Below are 16942 nucleotides of genomic sequence, written 5' to 3' on the forward strand. Positions count from 1 at the left end.
GTTAGGGAGAGAAGGAAAGAGTATTCAGAACAGTCGTTAGGGAGAGAGGGAAAGAGTATTCAGAACAATCGTTAGGGAGAGAGGGAAAGAGTATTCAGAACAGTCGTTAGGGAGAGAGTGAAAGAGTATTCAGAACAGTCGTTAGGGAGAGAGGGAAAGAGTATTCAGAACAGTCGTTAGGGAGAGAGGGAAAGAGTATTCAGAACAGTCGTTAGGGAGAGAGGGAAAGAGTATTCAGAACAGTCGTTAGGGAGAGAGGGAAAGAGTATTCAGAACAGTCGTTAGGGAGAGAGGGAAAGAGTATTCAGGACAGTCGTTAGGGAGAGAGTATTCAGAAGTTTTAAGGGAGAGAGAGAGAGGGAGAGGGAGTATTCAGAACAGTCGTTAGGGAGACCGGGAAAGAGTATTCAGAACAGTCGCTAGGGAGAGAGTATTCAGAACTTTTAAGGGAGAGAGAGAGAGAGGGAGAGGGAGTATTCAGAACAGTCGTTAGGGAGAGAGAAAGAGTATTCAGAACAGTCGTTAAGGGAGAGAGAGGAAAGAGTATTCAGAACAGTCGTTAGGAGAGAGTATTCAGAACAGTCGTTAGAGAGAGAGAGAGAGAGAGAGTATTCAGAACAGTCGTTAGGGAGAGAGAGGGAGTATTCAGAACAGTCGTTAGGGAGAGAGGGAAAGAGTATTCAGAACAGTCGTTAGGGAGAGAGGGAAAGAGTATTCAGAACAGTCGTTAGGGAGAGAGAGGGAGTATTCAGAACAGTCGTTAGGGAGAGAGAGGGAGTATTCAGAACAGTCGTTAGGGAGAGAGGGAAAGAGTATTCAGAACAGTCGTTAGGGACAGAGGGAAAGAGTATTCAGAACAGTCGTTAGGGAGAGGGAAAGAGTATTCAGAACAGTCGTTAGGGAGAGAGGGAGTATTCAGAACAGTCGTTAGGGACAGAGGGAAAGAGTATTCAGAACAGTCGTTAGGGACAGAGGGAAAGAGTATTCAGAACAGTCGTTAGGGAGAGAGGGAAAGAGTATTCAGAACAGTCGTTAGGGACAGAGGGAAAGAGTATTCAGAACAGTCGTTAGGGAGAGAGGGAAAGAGTATTCAGAACAGTCGTTAGGGAGAGGGAAAGAGTATTCAGAACAGTCGTTAGGGAGAGAGGGAGTATTCAGAACAGTCGTTAGGGAGAGAGAGGGAGTATTCAGAACAGTCGTTAGGGAGAGAGGGAAAGAGTATTCAGAACAGTCGTTAGGGAGAGAGGGAGTATTCATAACAGTCCTGAGGGAGAGAGATTGAGTATTCAGAACAGTCGTTAGGGACAGAGGGAAAGAGTATTCAGAACAGTCGTTAGGGAGAGAGGGAGTATTCAGAACAGTCGTTAGGGACAGAGGGAAAGAGTATTCAGAACAGTCGTTAGGGAGAGAGGGAAAGAGTATTCAGAACAGTCGTTAGGGAGAGAGGGAGTATTCAGAACAGTCGTTAGGGAGAGGGGTAAAGAGTATTCAGAACAGTCGTTAGGGACAGAGGGAAAGAGTATTAAGAAAAGTCGTTAGGGAGAGATGGAAAGAGTATTAAGAACACTCGTTAAGGAGAGAGGGACAGAGTATTCAGAACAGTCGTTAGGGAGAGAGGGAGTATTCAGAACAGTCGTTAGGGACAGAGGGAAAGAGTATTCAGAACAGTCGTTAGGGAGAGAGGGAAAGAGTATTCAGAACAGTCGTTAGGGACAGAGGGAAAGAGTATTCAGAACAGTCGTTAGGGAGAGAGTATTCAGAACAGTCGTTAGAGACAGAGGGAAAGAGTATTCAGAACAGTCGTTAGGGATAGAGGGAAAGAGTATTCAGAACAGTCGTTAGGGACAGAGGGAAAGAGTATTCAGAACAGTCGTTAGGGACAGAAGGAAAGAGTATTCAGAACAGTCGTTAGGGACAGAAGGAAAGAGTATTCAGAACAGTCGTTAGGGACAGAGGGAAAGAGTATTCAGAACAGTCGTTAGGGACAGAGGGAAAGAGTATTCAGAACAGTCGTTAGGGACAGAGGGAAAGAGTATTCAGAACAGTCGTTAGGGACAGAGGGAAAGAGTATTCAGAACAGTCGTTAGGGAGAGAGTATTCAGAACAGTCGTTAGAGACAGAGGGAAAGAGTATTCAGAACAGTCGTTAGAGACAGAGGGAAAGAGTATTCAGAACAGTCGTTAGAGAGAGAGTATTCAGAACAGTCGTTAGAGACAGAGGGAAAGAGTATTCAGAACAGTCGTTAGGGAGAGAGTATTCAGAACAGTCGTTAGGGACAGAGGGAAAGAGTATTCAGAACAGTCGTTAGGGAGAGGGGGAAAGAGTATTCAGAACAGTCGTTAGGGACAGAGGGAAAGAGTATTCAGAACAGTCGTTAGGGAGAGAGGGAGTATTCAGAACAGTCGTTAGGGACAGAGGGAAAGAGTATTCAGAACAGTCGTTAGGGAGAGAGGGAGTATTCAGAACAGTCGTTAGGGACAGAGGGAAAGAGTTTTCAGAAGAGTTGTTAGGGAGAGAGGTAAAGAGTATTCAGAACAGTCGTTAGGGAGAGGGAAAGAGTATTCAGAACAGTCGTTAGGGAGGGAGAGGGAGTATTCAGAACAGTCGTTAGGGACATGGGGAAAGAGTATTCAGAACAGTCGTTAGGGACAGAGGGAAAGATTATTCAGAACAGTCGTTACGGAGAGAGGGAAAGAGTATTCAGAACAGTCGTTAGGGAGAAAGAGTATTCAGAACAGTCGTTAGGGAGAGAGGAAAGAGTATTCAGAACAGTCGTTAGGGAGAGAGGGAAAGAGTATTCAGAACAGTCGTTAGGGAGAGAGGGAAAGAGTATTCAGAACAGTCGTTAGGGAAATAGTATTAAGAACAGTCGTAAGGGAGAGAGGAAGAGTATTCAGAACAGTCGTTAGGAGAGGAAAGAGTATTCAGAACAGTCGTTAGGGACAGAAGGAAAGAGTATTCAGAACAGTCGTTAGGGACAGAGGGAAAGAGTATTCAGAACAGTCGTTAGGGAGAGAGGGAAAGAGTATTCAGAACAGTCGTTAGGGAGAGAGGGAAAGAGTATTCAGAACAGTCGTTAGGGAGAGAGGGAAAGAGTATTCAGAACAGTCGTTAGGGAGAGAGGGAGTATTCAGAACAGTCGTTAGGGACAGAGGGAAAGAGTATTCAGAACAGTCGTTAGGGAGAGAGGGAGTATTCAGAACAGTCGTTAGGGACAGAGGGAAAGAGTATTCAGAACAGTCGTTAGGGACAGAGGGAAAGAGTATTCAGAACAGTCGTTAGGGAGAGAGGGAAAGAGTATTCAGAACAGTCGTTAGGGACAGAGGGAAAGAGTATTCAGAACAGTCGTTAGGGAGAGGGGGAAAGAGTATTCAGAACAGTCGTTAGGGAGAGAGGGAAAGAGTATTCAGAACAGTCGTTAGGGAGAGAGGGAAAGAGTATTCAGAACAGTCGTTAGGGAAAGGGGAAAGAGTATTCAGAACAGTCGTTAGGGACAGAGGGAAAGAGTATTCAGAACAGTCGTTAGGGAGAGAGGGAGTATTCAGAACAGTCGTTAGGGAGAGAGGGAAAGAGTATTCAGAACAGTCGTTAGGGACAGAGGGAAAGAGTATTCAGAACAGTCGTTAGGGAAAGAGAGGGAGTATTCAGAACAGTCGTTAGGGAGAGGAGGAAAGAGTATTCAGAACAGTCGTTAGGGACAGAGGGAAAGAGTATTCAGAACAGTCGTTAGGGACAGAGGGAAAGAGTATTCAGAACAGTCGTTAGGGAGAGAGGGAGTATTCAGAACAGTCGTTAGGGAGAGGGGGAGTATTCAGAACAGTCGTTAGGGACAGAGGGAAAGAGTATTCAGAACAGTCGTTAGGGACAGAGGGAAAGAGTATTCAGAACAGTCGTTAGGGAGAGAGGGAAAGAGTATTCAGAACAGTCGTTAGGGACAGAGGGAAAGAGTATTCAGAACAGTCGTTAGGGACAGAGGGAAAGAGTATTCAGAACAGTCGTTAGGGAGAGAGGGAAAGAGTATTCAGAACAGTCGTTAGGGACAGAGGGAAAGAGTATTCAGAACAGTCGTTAGGGAGAGAGGGAAAGAGTATTCAGAACAGTCGTTAGGGAGAGAGTATTCAGAACAGTCGTTAGGGAAAGAGTATTCAGAACAGTCGTTAGGGAGAGAGGGAAAGAGTATTCAGAACAGTCGTTAGGGAGAGAGGGAAAGAGTATTCAGAACAGTCGTTAGGGACAGAGGGAAAGAGTATTCAGAACAGTCGTTAGGGAGAGAGGGAAAGAGTATTCAGAACAGTCGTTAGGGAGAGAGGGAAAGAGTATTCAGAACAGTCGTTAGGGAGAGAGGGAAAGAGTATTCAGAACAGTCGTTAGGGAGAGAGGGAAAGAGTATTCAGAACAGTCGTTAGGGACAGAGGGAAAGAGTATTCAGAACAGTCGTTAGGGAAAGAGAGGGAGTATTCAGAACAGTCGTTAGGGAGAGAGAGGGAGTATTCAGAACAGTCGTTAGGGACAGAGGGAAAGAGTATTCAGAACAGTCGTTAGGGACAGAGGGAAAGAGTATTCAGAACAGTCGTTAGGGAGAGAGGGAAAGAGTATTCAGTACAGTCGTTAGGGACAGAGGGAAAGAGTATTCAGAACAGTCGTTAGGGAGAGAGGGAAAGAGTATTCAGAACAGTCGTTAGGGAGAGAGTATTCAGAACAGTCGTTAGAGACAGAGGGAAAGAGTATTCAGAACAGTCGTTAGGGAGAGGGGGAAAGAGTATTCAGAACAGTCGTTAGGGACAGAGGGAAAGAGTATTCAGAACAGTCGTTAGGGAGAGAGGGAGTATTCAGAACAGTCGTTAGGGACAGAGGGAAAGAGTATTCAGAACAGTCGTTAGGGAGAGAGTATTCAGAACAGTCGTTAGGGACAGAGGGAAAGAGTATTCAGAACAGTCGTTAGGGAGAGAGGGAAAGAGTATTCAGAACAGTCGTTAGGGACAGAGGGAAAGAGTATTCAGAACAGTCGTTAGGGACAGAGGGAAAGAGTATTCAGAACAGTCGTTAGGGACTGAGGGAAAGAGTATTCAGAACAGTCGTTAGGGACAGAGGGAAAGAGTATTCAGAACAGTCGTTAGGGAGAGAGGGAAAGAGTATTCAGAACAGTCGTTAGGGAGAGAGGGAGTATTCAGAACAGTCGTTAGGGAAAGAGTATTCAGAACAGTCGTTAGGGAGAGAGGGAAAGAGTATTCAGAACAGTCGTTAGGGAGAGGGAAAGAGTATTCAGAACAGTCGTTAGGGAGAGAGGGAAAGAGTATTCAGAACAGTCGTTAGGGAGAGTGGGAAAGAGTATTCAGAACAGTCGTTAGGGAGAGAGGGAAAGAGTATTCAGAACAGTCGTTAGGGAGAGAGGGAAAGAGTATTCAGAACAATCGTTAGGGAGAGAAGGAAAGAGTATTCAGAACAGTCGTTAGGGAGAGAGGGAAAGAGTATTCAGAACAGTCGTTAGGGAGAGAGGGAAAGAGTATTCAGAACAGTCGTTAGGGAGAGAGGGAAAGAGTATTCAGAACAGTCGTTAGGGAGAGAGGGAAAGAGTATTCAGAACAGTCGTTAGGGAGAGAGGGAAAGAGTATTCAGAACAGTCGTTAGGGAGAGGGGGAAAGAGTATTCAGAACAGTCGTTAGGGAGAAGGGGAAAAAGTATTCAGAACAGTCGTTAAGGAGAGAGGGAAAGAGTATTCAGAACAGTCGTTAGGGACAGAGGGAAAGAATATTCAGAACAGTCGTTAGGGAGAGAGAGGGAAAGAGTATTCAGAACAGTCGTTAGGGAGAGAGGGAAAGAGTATTCAGAACAGTCGTTAGGGAGAGGGAAAGAGTATTCAGAACAGTCGTTAGGGAGGGAGAGGGAGTATTCAGAACAGTCGTTAGGGACAGAGGGAAAGAGTATTCAGAACAGTCGTTAGGGAGAGAGGGAAAGAGTATTCAGAACAGTCGTTAGGGAGAGAGGGAAAGAGTATTCAGAACAGTCGTTAGGGAGAGAGGGAAAGAGTATTCAGAACAGTCGTTAGGGAGAGAGGGAAAGAGTATTCAGAACAGTCGTTAGGGACAGAGGGAAAGAGTATTCAGAACAGTCGTTAGGGACAGAGGGAAAGAGTATTCAGAACAGTCGTTAGGGAGAGAGGGAAAGAGTATTCAGAACAGTCGTTAGGGACAGAGGGAAAGAGTATTCAGAACAGTCGTTAGGGACAGAGGGAAAGAGTATTCAGAACAGTCGTTAGGGGAATGAGGGAAAGAGTATTCAGAACAGTCGTTAGGGAGAGAGGGAAAGAGTATTCAGAACAGTCGTTAGGGAGAGAGGGAAAGAGTATTCAGAACAGTCGTTAGGGAGAGAGTATTCAGAAGCCTTCAGGGAGAGAGAGAGAGAGGGAGAGAGTATTCAGAAGCTTTCAGGGAGAGAGAGAGAGGGAGAGGGAGTATTCAGAAGACTTAAGGGAGAGAGAGAGAGGGAGTATTCAGAACAGTCGTAAGGGAGAGTATTCAGAACAGGGAGAGGGAGTATTCAGAACAGTCGTAAGGGAGAGTATTCAAAACAGGGAGAGGGAGTATTCAGAACAGTCGTAAGGAAGAGTATTCAAAACAGGGAGAGGGGGTATTCAGAACAGTCGTTAGGAAGAGTATTCAAAACAGGGAGAAGGAGTATCCAGAACAGTCGTAAGGGAGAGAATTCAGAACAGGGAGAGGGAGTATTCTTTCATTAATAGAAAATGTCAAAACCTTGCTTTCTCTAACTCTTCCCGTGACTTCTGGCATCTAGCCAAAAACATCTCCTCCAACTTCACTTCTTCATCTTTCCCTCCACTCCTCAGTCCTGATGGCAACACTGCCGTCTCATCTATCTCTAAGGCTGAACTCTTCTCTCAAACTATTTCTAAAAACTACACTCAGGACGAGTCAGGGCATATTCCTCCTACTCATCCCCCCTCTGACTCCATTATGCCTGTTATAAAGATTCTTCAAAATGATGTTTTCTATGCCTCTCTGGCCTCAATCCTCAGAAGGCTTATGGACCTGATGGAGTGCCTCCTATTGTCCTTAAAAACTGTGCCTCCGTGCTGTCACCCTGCCTGGTCAAACTCTTTCGCCTCTGCCTGTCAACATCTACCTTTCCTTCTTGCTGGAAGTATGCCTTCATACAGCCTGTGCCTAAGAAGGGTGACCGCTCCAATCCCTCAAACTACCGTCCTATAGCTTTACTTTCTTGTCTATCTAAAGCTTTTGAATCAATCCTTAACCGGAAGATTCAAAAGCACCTTTCCACTTCTGACCTTCTATCTGATCGCCAGTATGGGTTCCGCAAGGGCGTTCTACTGGTGATCTCCTAGCCTTCTTAGCTGACTCTTGGTCATCCTCTCTTAGCCGTTTCGGTGAAACTTTTGCTATTGCGCTGGACATATCAAAAGCTTTTGATAGGGTCTGGCACAAATCTTTGCTTTCTAAACTACCCTCCTACGGTTTCTATCCTTCTCTCTGTACCTTTATCTCCAGTTTCCTTTCTGACCGTTCTATTTCTGCCATGGTAGACGGTCACTGTTCTTCCCCTAAATCTATTAACAGTGGTGTCCCACAGGGTTCTGTCCTATCTCCCACCCTTTTCTGTTGTTCATTGATGATCTTCTTTCCAAAACGAACTGTCCTATCCATTCCTACGCCGATGATTCCACTCTGCATTACTCAACTTCTTTTAATAGAAGACCCACCCTTCAGGAACTTAACGACTCAAGGCTGGAGGCTGCAGAACGCTTAGCCTCAGACCTTACTATTATTTCCGATTGGGGCAAGAAGAACCTGGTGTCCTTCAACGCCTCAAAAACACAGTTTCTCCACCTATCCACTCGACACAATCTTCCAAACAACTATCCCCTATTCTTTGACAACACCCAGCTATCACCTTCCTCAACACTAAACATCCTCGGTCTATCCTTAACTCAAAATCTCAACTGGAAACTTCATATCTCATCTCTTACTAAATCAGCTTCCTCGAGGCTGGGCGTTCTGTACCGTCTCCGCCAGTTCTTCTCCCCTGCACAATTGCTGTCCATATACAGGGCCTTGTCCGCCCTCGTATGGAGTATGCATCTCATGTGTGGGGGCTCCACTCACAGCTCTTCTGGACAGAGTGGAGGCTAAGGCTCTTCGTCTCATCAGCTCTCCTCCTCATACTGATAGTCTTCTACCTCTTAAATTCCGCCGCAATGTTGCCTCTCTTTCTATCTTCTATCGATATTTCCACGCTGACTGCTCTTCTGAACTTGCTAACTGCATGCCTCCCCCCCCGCCCGCGGCCCCGCTGCACACGATTTTCTACTCAAGCTCATCCCTATACTGTCCAACCACTTATGCAAGAGTTAACCAGCATCTTCATTATCTCATCCCTCACGCTGGTAACCTCTGGAACAATCTTCCTTCATCTGTATTTCCTCCTGCCTACGACTTGAACTCTTTCAAGAGGAGGGTATCAGGACACCTCTCCTCCTGTATTTGATCTCCCTTTCGGCCACCTCTTTTGCTTTACTTTAGGAGCAGCGAGTAGCGGTTTTTTTTTTTTTTTTTTATTTTTTTGTTGCCCTTGAGCTGCCTCCTTTGTTGTAAAAAAAAAAAAACAGAACAGTCGTAAGGGAGAGAACTCAGAACAGGGAGAGGGAGTATTCCGAATAGTCGTAAGGGAGAGAGAGGGACAGCATTCAGAGTAAGTCCACCAAAGTGTCAGAGTTGAGCCAAATTCAAAATATTCTTCCATATCAACATTGCCGCAAAAACTAAACATCGGCGCACCCCTGACTCGAAAAGACGCGACTAAGTACATAGCGCTGTGCAAACGTGGGAGAGTTGCTGCCACATTAACAGTGCTGGGCCACGCTGGTGCTCTAATTAAGGCTAAGTATTGGGATGAAGGAAGGAAAAACTAGGCGGGGAGCGGGTCGTAATTTGTCCTATCTACTCGAACACTCCTTGGGTCGTACTGTCAGACGCTTTCGGCTCTAAGAGTAACTATTTCCAAATGCCGAAAAAGAGATCAGTCAGGCTGGTACTTGAATCATCGCTAAGTATCGGGATGAATGAAGGAAAACAAAAAAAGCGAGTCGTAGCTTTTTTTTATTTAAACATGTATACATATATTTACAGAGATGGAAAACTTGAAGTTGTGAGTTGTCCTATCTACTCGAACACTCCTTGGGTCGGTACTGTTAGACGCATTCGGCTCTTACGTCAACACTTTCCAAATGCCGAAAAAGAGATCAGTCAGGCTGGTACTCGAATCATCGCTAAGTATCGGGATGAATGAAGGAAAAAAATAGAAAGAGGGTCGTAACTTCTCCTATCTACTGGAACACTCCTTGGGTCGGTACTGTTTACACGCAAGACCCAGAGAGACACGCCAGTCCTCGTCGACAGACCGACTTGGTGGGCTAAATTTCGATCGCCGATAGAGTCGGTCTGTCGGCTCCCTGCTACGGGCCGCCTTTGGCAAAGGCCCGTGCTCCCTCGTGCAAGAGGGAGCAATCTCCCCCCCGCAAGACCCAGACGCTTTCGGCTCTCACATCAACTATATTCAAGAGCGACAAAGGAGATAAGTCGGGTTCTAATGAGTGTTTTTTTAGGTTCAAGGTACAAAGGAAGGGTCGAACTACCAATAGGGTCTTAAAGCAGCCCCTGGAGATTACCCACACTCTTATGAAAGCCTTGTCAGATATATGTTCTCAGGCACATCATCTATTTCCAAGGGACGAAAAGGTGATCAGTTGGGTTCTCATGAGTGCTTTTTAGGTTCATGGTACAAAAGAAGGGTCGATCTACCACCAGGGTCACAAAACTACCCTTGGTAATTCCTCAACACTCTATGAAGGCCTTATAAAATGTGGGTGTGTAAGCTCCGAAATATTTGAGAATACGGCCTAGTTACATCAAATTGTCTCACGTCATCCTCCTCTCTTTCTCTTCGTCACTAGGCTCATAAAACTACCCATGAGAAAACTAGCACAACCCCTATGAAAGCCTTATCAAATGTGAGTGTGTATTGTGTAGGCCCCGAAATGTTTGAGAATACGGGCCCTTGACCCCTTGGTGCTGCCCTGAGAGCTGGTGCCCCAGTTAAGCAGGGGAGCGTGAGGCAGCATGTGAGACGGTGACTGCCTGACTGGAGCCACCACCAAACCGAAGGGGAGGGGGAGGAGGAGGGGGGAGAGGGAGGGGGTGGCGAGGGAGCGGCCACATCTGCGCCCTGGGCCGAGAAGTGTAAACACTCCTGAGGCACCATGACTGGGAGAGGAGTCGCCCGTTATTCACAAGTTAAGAGGCACACCGCACGTCGTCAAGCCCCGCGACAAGCACAAGGGGCACGTGACGCAGCGCGGAGCAGGTGAACCATGCAGTAAACCCATAATTACAGGTGGAGATCAGAGCAGGAGGAAGCGCAGAGGGCGGGTCGGTGCGCAGGTCGTAGGACAGAGTTCCTAATTACCCTCACGGGGTGGACAGAATAAGGCCGAGAACTCCCCGCGGTCACTTTCCTCCTTGTGTCTGTTGCGCGCATAGGAAGGAGAGTAGAGAGCGAGGGGGTTAATCCCTTATCGGCCTAGGGATTACCCAGCAGGGGTGGATCAAATACAATTGTATTTGTATTTGAATTGTATTTAAATACAATTTTATTGTATTTGTATTTGTATTTGTATTTTGACATCCAGAGAAAAAAGTATTTTGTATTTGTATTTGTGTTTTGGCACCCAGAAAAAAAGTATATTGTATTTGTATTTATATATTGGCATCCAGAAAAAAAAGTATTTTGTATTTGTATTTGTATTTTGGCACCCAGAAAAAAAGTATTTTGTATTTGTATTTATATTTCGAGTCAAAACCATTTGAGGAGGATAAATACTGTTAAGAAGATAGAAAAAGAGGTAATGTTAAGCCGCGTTAAGGCGGAGGAGGAAACAGATTAAGGTTGAAGGCGAAGGAGGAAAGGATTAACGTCAGATCACGGGGAAAGCGGTTAAGGTGCGTCCACACCAGGAATCTTTGTATGACAACAATGAATCCCAGACGTTTCCCAAGTGTTTCGGTAAACCACTGGCATACATTTGAATACCCTCGGGAAATAATGTTTCCTGTCCACACCTCAGGGTTGTTCTCAGGATGTCGGTGTGTGCGGGGATTGCTACAATGGCCTCTGTGTTTTACTTATTATTGCACTCACTGGAGAGCAAGAAGAAGACAAGAAAACGCGTATGGGTGCAGTCGTTTATAGAAAGTTGAGCATTACAGAATGACTTACTTTTGGCGGAGCCGAGAGTTAATGGAGCAGGGTTTAATTAATCAATAATTTTCTTGGAAGGTCAACCACTGATTTTGAAGAACTATTACGAACGGTGGCTCCCAAAATACCACGAATCGACACCAGGCACAGAAAAGCCATTCCAGCTTCCATCAGCCTGCAGCCAAAATCTGACAGGCAGAGATCCTTTTACGAGCCTCATTAACACCTTCGAAATGTCAAAGCTGAGTTTCCATACAAACTTTCCCGGTGTGGGCGGTCCTGAGAAACAGTTAGGAAGTTTCTCATGTTTTCCATGCAGGATGGAAAACATGAGAAACCTTTCCGCGCTCGCGCGCTCGTATATGCGGGTGTGGGTGTCGGTGGGTGTCTGTGGGTGCATATGTATATGTATATATGTGTGTGTGTGTGTGTGTGTGTGTGTGTGTGTGTGTGTGTGTGTGTGTGTAAATATATATATATATATATATATATATATATATATATATATATATATATATATATATATATATATATATATATATATATATAGATAGATATAGATATAGATATAGATATAGATATAGATAGATAGATAGATAGATAGATAGATAGATAGATAGATAGATAGATAGATAGATAGATAGATAGATAGTCTCACACACACACACACACACACACACACACACACACACACACACACACACACACACACTTAGCTAGATATTGAGGTATGTGAATGAATGATACTTATAATCCCAATCCCTTTTCCCCGTGAGTGAGGTGTGGGATATGTCTTTATCCCCGCACACCTGAGGAAGGTCACTCCCAGCGGTCAGGGTGTGTCCCCCTCCCTTCTCTCTCTCTCTCTCTCTCTCTCTCTCTCTCTCTCTCTCTCTCTCTCTCTCTCTCTCTCTCTCTCTCTCTCTCTCTCTCTCTCTCTCTCTCTCTCTCTCTCTCTCTCTCTCTCTCATCCATATATATATAAATGAAATTTGACTGGAATATAAAAATAGTTTATACTTTACTATCAAGACTTGAAAATCACACACACACACACACACACACACACACACACACACACACACACACACACACACACACACACACACACACACACACACACACACACACACACACACACACACACACACACACACACACACACACAGATATACGCTAAAGTGCACTTGCTCATGTCGGTAGGGTACCTGCTGGCGCTTACGAGTCCAACACTTGATCAGTCCGTGGTGAATTACACACATAGATTCTCTCTCAATGTTTCTCAATTCTTTCCTGAATGTATCCAAGTTGATTCTCAACTGCTTCCCGAAAAGCCTGGGAAACGTCTGGGATACATTGTTGAAATACAAAGATTCCTGGTGTGGACGCGCCTTAAGGAGAAGATTAAGGTTGAAGGCGGAGGAGGAAAAAAATTAAAGGTGGGGAGTAAGGAGGAAATTAACTTCAGGTCACATGGAGGAGGAGTAGGAGAGGATTTAGGGAGTTACTGAGGGATGGGTGGCTCGGAAGAAGGATCCACCCGCAGAAATGTGTGACGTCAAGGAAATGGGAGGCATAGGGGATGAGATGTGAGTGAAGACGACGAGAGAGACAGTAAACCGATCTACTGCTTTAACTTGGCATATGCACTACAGTCATCTATCAAAAAGAGGTTGCATCCATTTCTTGAGCGGACTGATGTCATTGCAGCAGCTGTCATGGGCCCCAGGTTTAAGCTGGCATGGATGCCATGTAAGAAAATGCAAAAGGAAGAGGTTTCCAAGATTGTGGACCTAATTATTTCCGAGTCAACTCAGTCGACCTTGAAGAAGAAAACATTTCAAGAGAGTGAGCCTTTCGTCTTTTCGGCTGGCATGAGTGCAACACGACCTCGTCGTTTTGCTTACATGCCTCCAGCTGGGCAAATGATGGCAAGTGCATCAACAAATGACACTACAGTGGTGAAGGCAGAACTTGAAACGTACCTAGAAGAAGGTGTTTTGCCTTTTGATGTCAATCCACTGAGGTACTGGCGTGATGCAAAAAGCTTCAAAAATTTGAAGCACTTTGCCAAGAATATTCTAGGGTGCTGTGCAACAACATGGACGCCCCGGGAAGCATGTCACATCCACGAACATAAAAAAAAAGTCCCCGCAGAGAAATTAAACAGCTGTCGTGATGATAACAGAAAAAGAGCAAAGGGCGGGAGGCGAGGGGGATGAAAGGGATGGAGGGAGATGAAGGGGATGGAGAATGGAAAGGAAAGGGGGCTGATGAAGAAGTTTGAAAGAAATATATGTATAGAGAGCAAGGATGAAAGAAAGGGAGAAATAGAATGAAATAAAGAAGAGAGAAATAGAGGAACAGACGACTAAAGGGAAGTGGCAGCCCAATACAAATGTTAGGAAACTTTAGTGGGCCGTCCTCGTGAGTCAACACGCTCACTGGTGTTCTCCCTCAGCAGGTGTGTGAATGCAATGTACCTGAAAGACGTTAATTGGTGAACCAATTCTTACTATGTAAAATCAATCAATCAGTCAATCAGAGAAAGAAAATATAATTAAAAAGAAAAATTTGAAGTAAGAAAGAAAAGGGAAAGGATGGTGCGCCGGAAGCCGCGGCGAGGATTCCTTATGACGCTTGTGCGCGTCCCCGAGGCCCATCGGTCCTTCATCCAAGAACCGATAAACGCGGTGACCGGCGCCTTCACGGCATTTATGATTAATTTTATAATCCAGTCTGGTAGTTTTAAGAAGCGAGTTCTTGCATCCGCCCTATTCGAATCGGCGGGGCGGTGGAGCGCCAGCGAGCCCAAGGTCTCCCAGGCGAGCATGGCAGGACTGGAGGGCTCCCGGCAGGGCGCATCGGCGTCCATCGGGACCCCGACGGAGGTGCCGGAGATCTTTCGGCTACAACGCCGGGCAGGTGGGGCTCGTTAGCCGTGGTAGGCAATCTGCCTAGGAGAGCAAACTCCGAACAACAAACCCGGGCAGGTGAGGTTCGTTAGCCGTGGTAGGCAATTCACCTAGGAGAGCAAACTCCGAACAACAAACCCGGGCAGGTGAGGTTCGTTAGCCGTGGTAGGCAATTCACCTAGGAGAACAAACTCCGAACAATAAACCCGGGCAGGTTGGGCTCGTGAGCCGTCATAGGTAATACACCTAGGAGAGCAAACTCCGAACAATAAACCCGGGCAGGTTGGGCTCGTGAGCCGTCATAGGTAATACACCTAGGAGAGCAAACTCCGAACAATAAACCCGGGCAGGTTGGGCTCGTGAGCCGTCATAGTCAATACACCTAGGAGAGCAAACTCCGAACAATAAACCCGGGCAGGTGGAGCTCGTTAGCGAAAGCAGTTCATCTAGGAGAGCAAACTCCGATTATAAAACCGGGCAGGTGAAGGTCGTTAGCGTGAGCAGTTCACCTAGGAGAGCAAACTCCGATTACAAACCCGGGCAGGTGGAGGTCGTTAGCGAAAGCAATTCATCTAGGAGAGCAAACTCCGATTACAAACCCGGGCAGGTGGAGGTCGTTAGCGAAAGCAGTTCACCTAGGAGAGCAAACTCCGATTACAAACCCGGGCAGGTGAGGTTCGTTAGCCGTGGTAGGCAATTCACCTAGGAGAGCAAACTCTGAACAATAAACCCGGGCAGGTTGGGCTCGTGAGCCGCCATAGGTAATACACCTAGGAGAGCAAACTCCGAACAATAAACCCGGGCAGGTGGAGCTCGTCAGCCGTGGTAGGCAATCTGCCTAGGAGAGCAAACTCCGAACGATAAACCCGGGCAGGTGGAGCTCGTCAGCCGTGGTAGGCAGTCTGCCTAGGAGAGCAAACTCCGAACAATAAACCGGGGCTTGTGGTGCTCGTTAGATGTCGTAGACAATCCACGTGATGGGAACACCAATGAAAAGGAAAATAAAAAGGAACACCAGAAAAAGGAAAATATAGTAACAAAACATCAAGAAAAGAAAATGAAAAACACAGATCATCCACCTTCAGGCCCTAACATCTCCAAAATTATGGATGAGTCTTTTCTGGGGAGAAAGAGGCTCATCCAGACCAAAGAACATAAAAAATGGATGATATAGAAAGGAACACCAAAAAAATGGGAAAAAGAGAAAAAAACATCGCAAAAGAAAAGTAACAACAATAACAGAACGTCAAGAAAAGTAACATACAAAGAAACATCATCCACCATTCGGCCCCAAACTAACATCACCAAAATTATGGGTGGGTCTTTTCTGGGGAGAAAGAGGCTCACCCAGACCAAAGAACATCAAAGAGGGATGATATAGAAAAGAACACCTAAAAATAGGGGAAAAAAGAGCAAAAAAACATCGCAAAAGAAAAGTAACAGCAATAACAGAACAACATCAAGAAAAGTAACATACAAAGAAACATCATCCACCATTCGGCCCCAAACTAACATCACCAAAATTATGGGTGGGTCTCTTCTGGGAGGAAAGCGGCTCACCCAGACCAATGAACATCAACAAGAGGATGATATGAAATAAAAGAACATCAAAAAAGAAAAACAACAGCAAGAAAACAAAGAAAAAGATAAAGAAAAGAAAAGGAAAAAGAAACAAAAAGAAAAAGAAAAACACCAAAATAAAATAAAACAAAAACAAAAAAATAATCCAAATAAATAAATAAATAAACAAATACAGAATACAGTAAAATTAACGAACTAACTAACTAATTCAAACTGTCTAACTATAAAACTACCTATCTAACTGAGGGTATTATACAAGAGTACTATTGGACTACCTATTAACTAACTAACTATCAAATCATCTAACGATCGAACATGTATTTGTCTGACTCCTTATCTATTTATCTGCATGGCTATCTATCATTATGTTTATCTATCTATCTTTTTTTTTTAGGAAGCAGCTCAAGGGCAAAAGTAGATAAATAAAAAAAAAATCCGCAAATATAAAAATAAGTTCTATCTCTATATATTTTATTTGTTTATCTTATTTGTTCAACTTATTTATTTGTTTACTTATCTACTCCGTCATCAGTCATGGTCAGTTCTACCTACACGTTTTCCTGCCACAATTTTTTTTCATTGTGTAGTCCTTAGTTCCGGTCCGACCTTGAGCTGGAAGGGAAGGACGCGGGCAGGGAGGCAAGAAGAGGGAGGGAGGGAGGGAGGGGGGAGGTAGGACAGAGTAACAGGAAGAATTTGGATTATAATGGTTCCCCCCCCCTCCCCCTCTGCAGCCAAAAAATAAAACGAAGAAAAGCGTCAAGTAAGAAAAAAAAATAATAAATGGTAGCTAACAATGATAAAGAGTCTGCTAAAAAAATGGAAATCGATGAGGAAAAGACTTGGCAATTTTCTTTCTTTTTTTTTTCAACATAGAAGACAGAAAGCTCAAGGGCCAACACAAGAGGATACAAAAAAAAAAAAGATCGCTACGTCGCTGCTCCCCAATCTTTATCCTTTTGATTATCTGTGTCTTGGATGTGGCAAAGTAAGAGACTTTGTATAACTACTGATATTTGTACTTTTCCGGGTATACCCTATTCACGGTGCTCAATAATGATGATAACAGTATAGCAGCAAGTAGTACGCAGTAGCTAGCGAGGCGGCACCTTTTAGCACTTCAGTTTCCGTCACAACCTTACGGCACATTTCTTAAG

The 16942-nt window shown here is 45.0% G+C and overlaps 2 long non-coding RNA genes across 4 annotated transcripts; one reads left to right on the top strand and one right to left on the bottom strand.

The window, feature by feature from the left end:
* Positions 1-14235: 14235 nt before the first annotated feature.
* LOC126989927 (uncharacterized) lies at positions 14236-14749 on the bottom strand. Its single transcript, XR_007743888.1, has 3 exons — positions 14587-14749; positions 14451-14518; positions 14236-14382 (listed from the first exon to the last, which is right to left on the bottom strand). It is a non-coding gene; the product is annotated as an uncharacterized LOC126989927 (long non-coding RNA).
* LOC126989928 (uncharacterized) lies at positions 14345-15962 on the top strand. Of its 3 annotated transcripts, none has more exons than XR_007743890.1 (2): positions 14345-14486; positions 14749-15962. It is a non-coding gene; the product is annotated as an uncharacterized LOC126989928 (long non-coding RNA). The 3 variants fall into 3 exon arrangements; XR_007743891.1 differs by having other exon boundaries at positions 14357-14486; positions 14812-15962; XR_007743889.1 differs by having other exon boundaries at positions 14427-14554.
* Positions 15963-16942: the final 980 nt, after the last annotated feature.

Source organism: Eriocheir sinensis, unplaced genomic scaffold (genome assembly GCF_024679095.1).
Source record: "Eriocheir sinensis breed Jianghai 21 unplaced genomic scaffold, ASM2467909v1 Scaffold138, whole genome shotgun sequence".
In the NCBI taxonomy this organism is placed as follows: Eukaryota; Metazoa; Arthropoda; class Malacostraca; order Decapoda; family Varunidae; genus Eriocheir; species Eriocheir sinensis.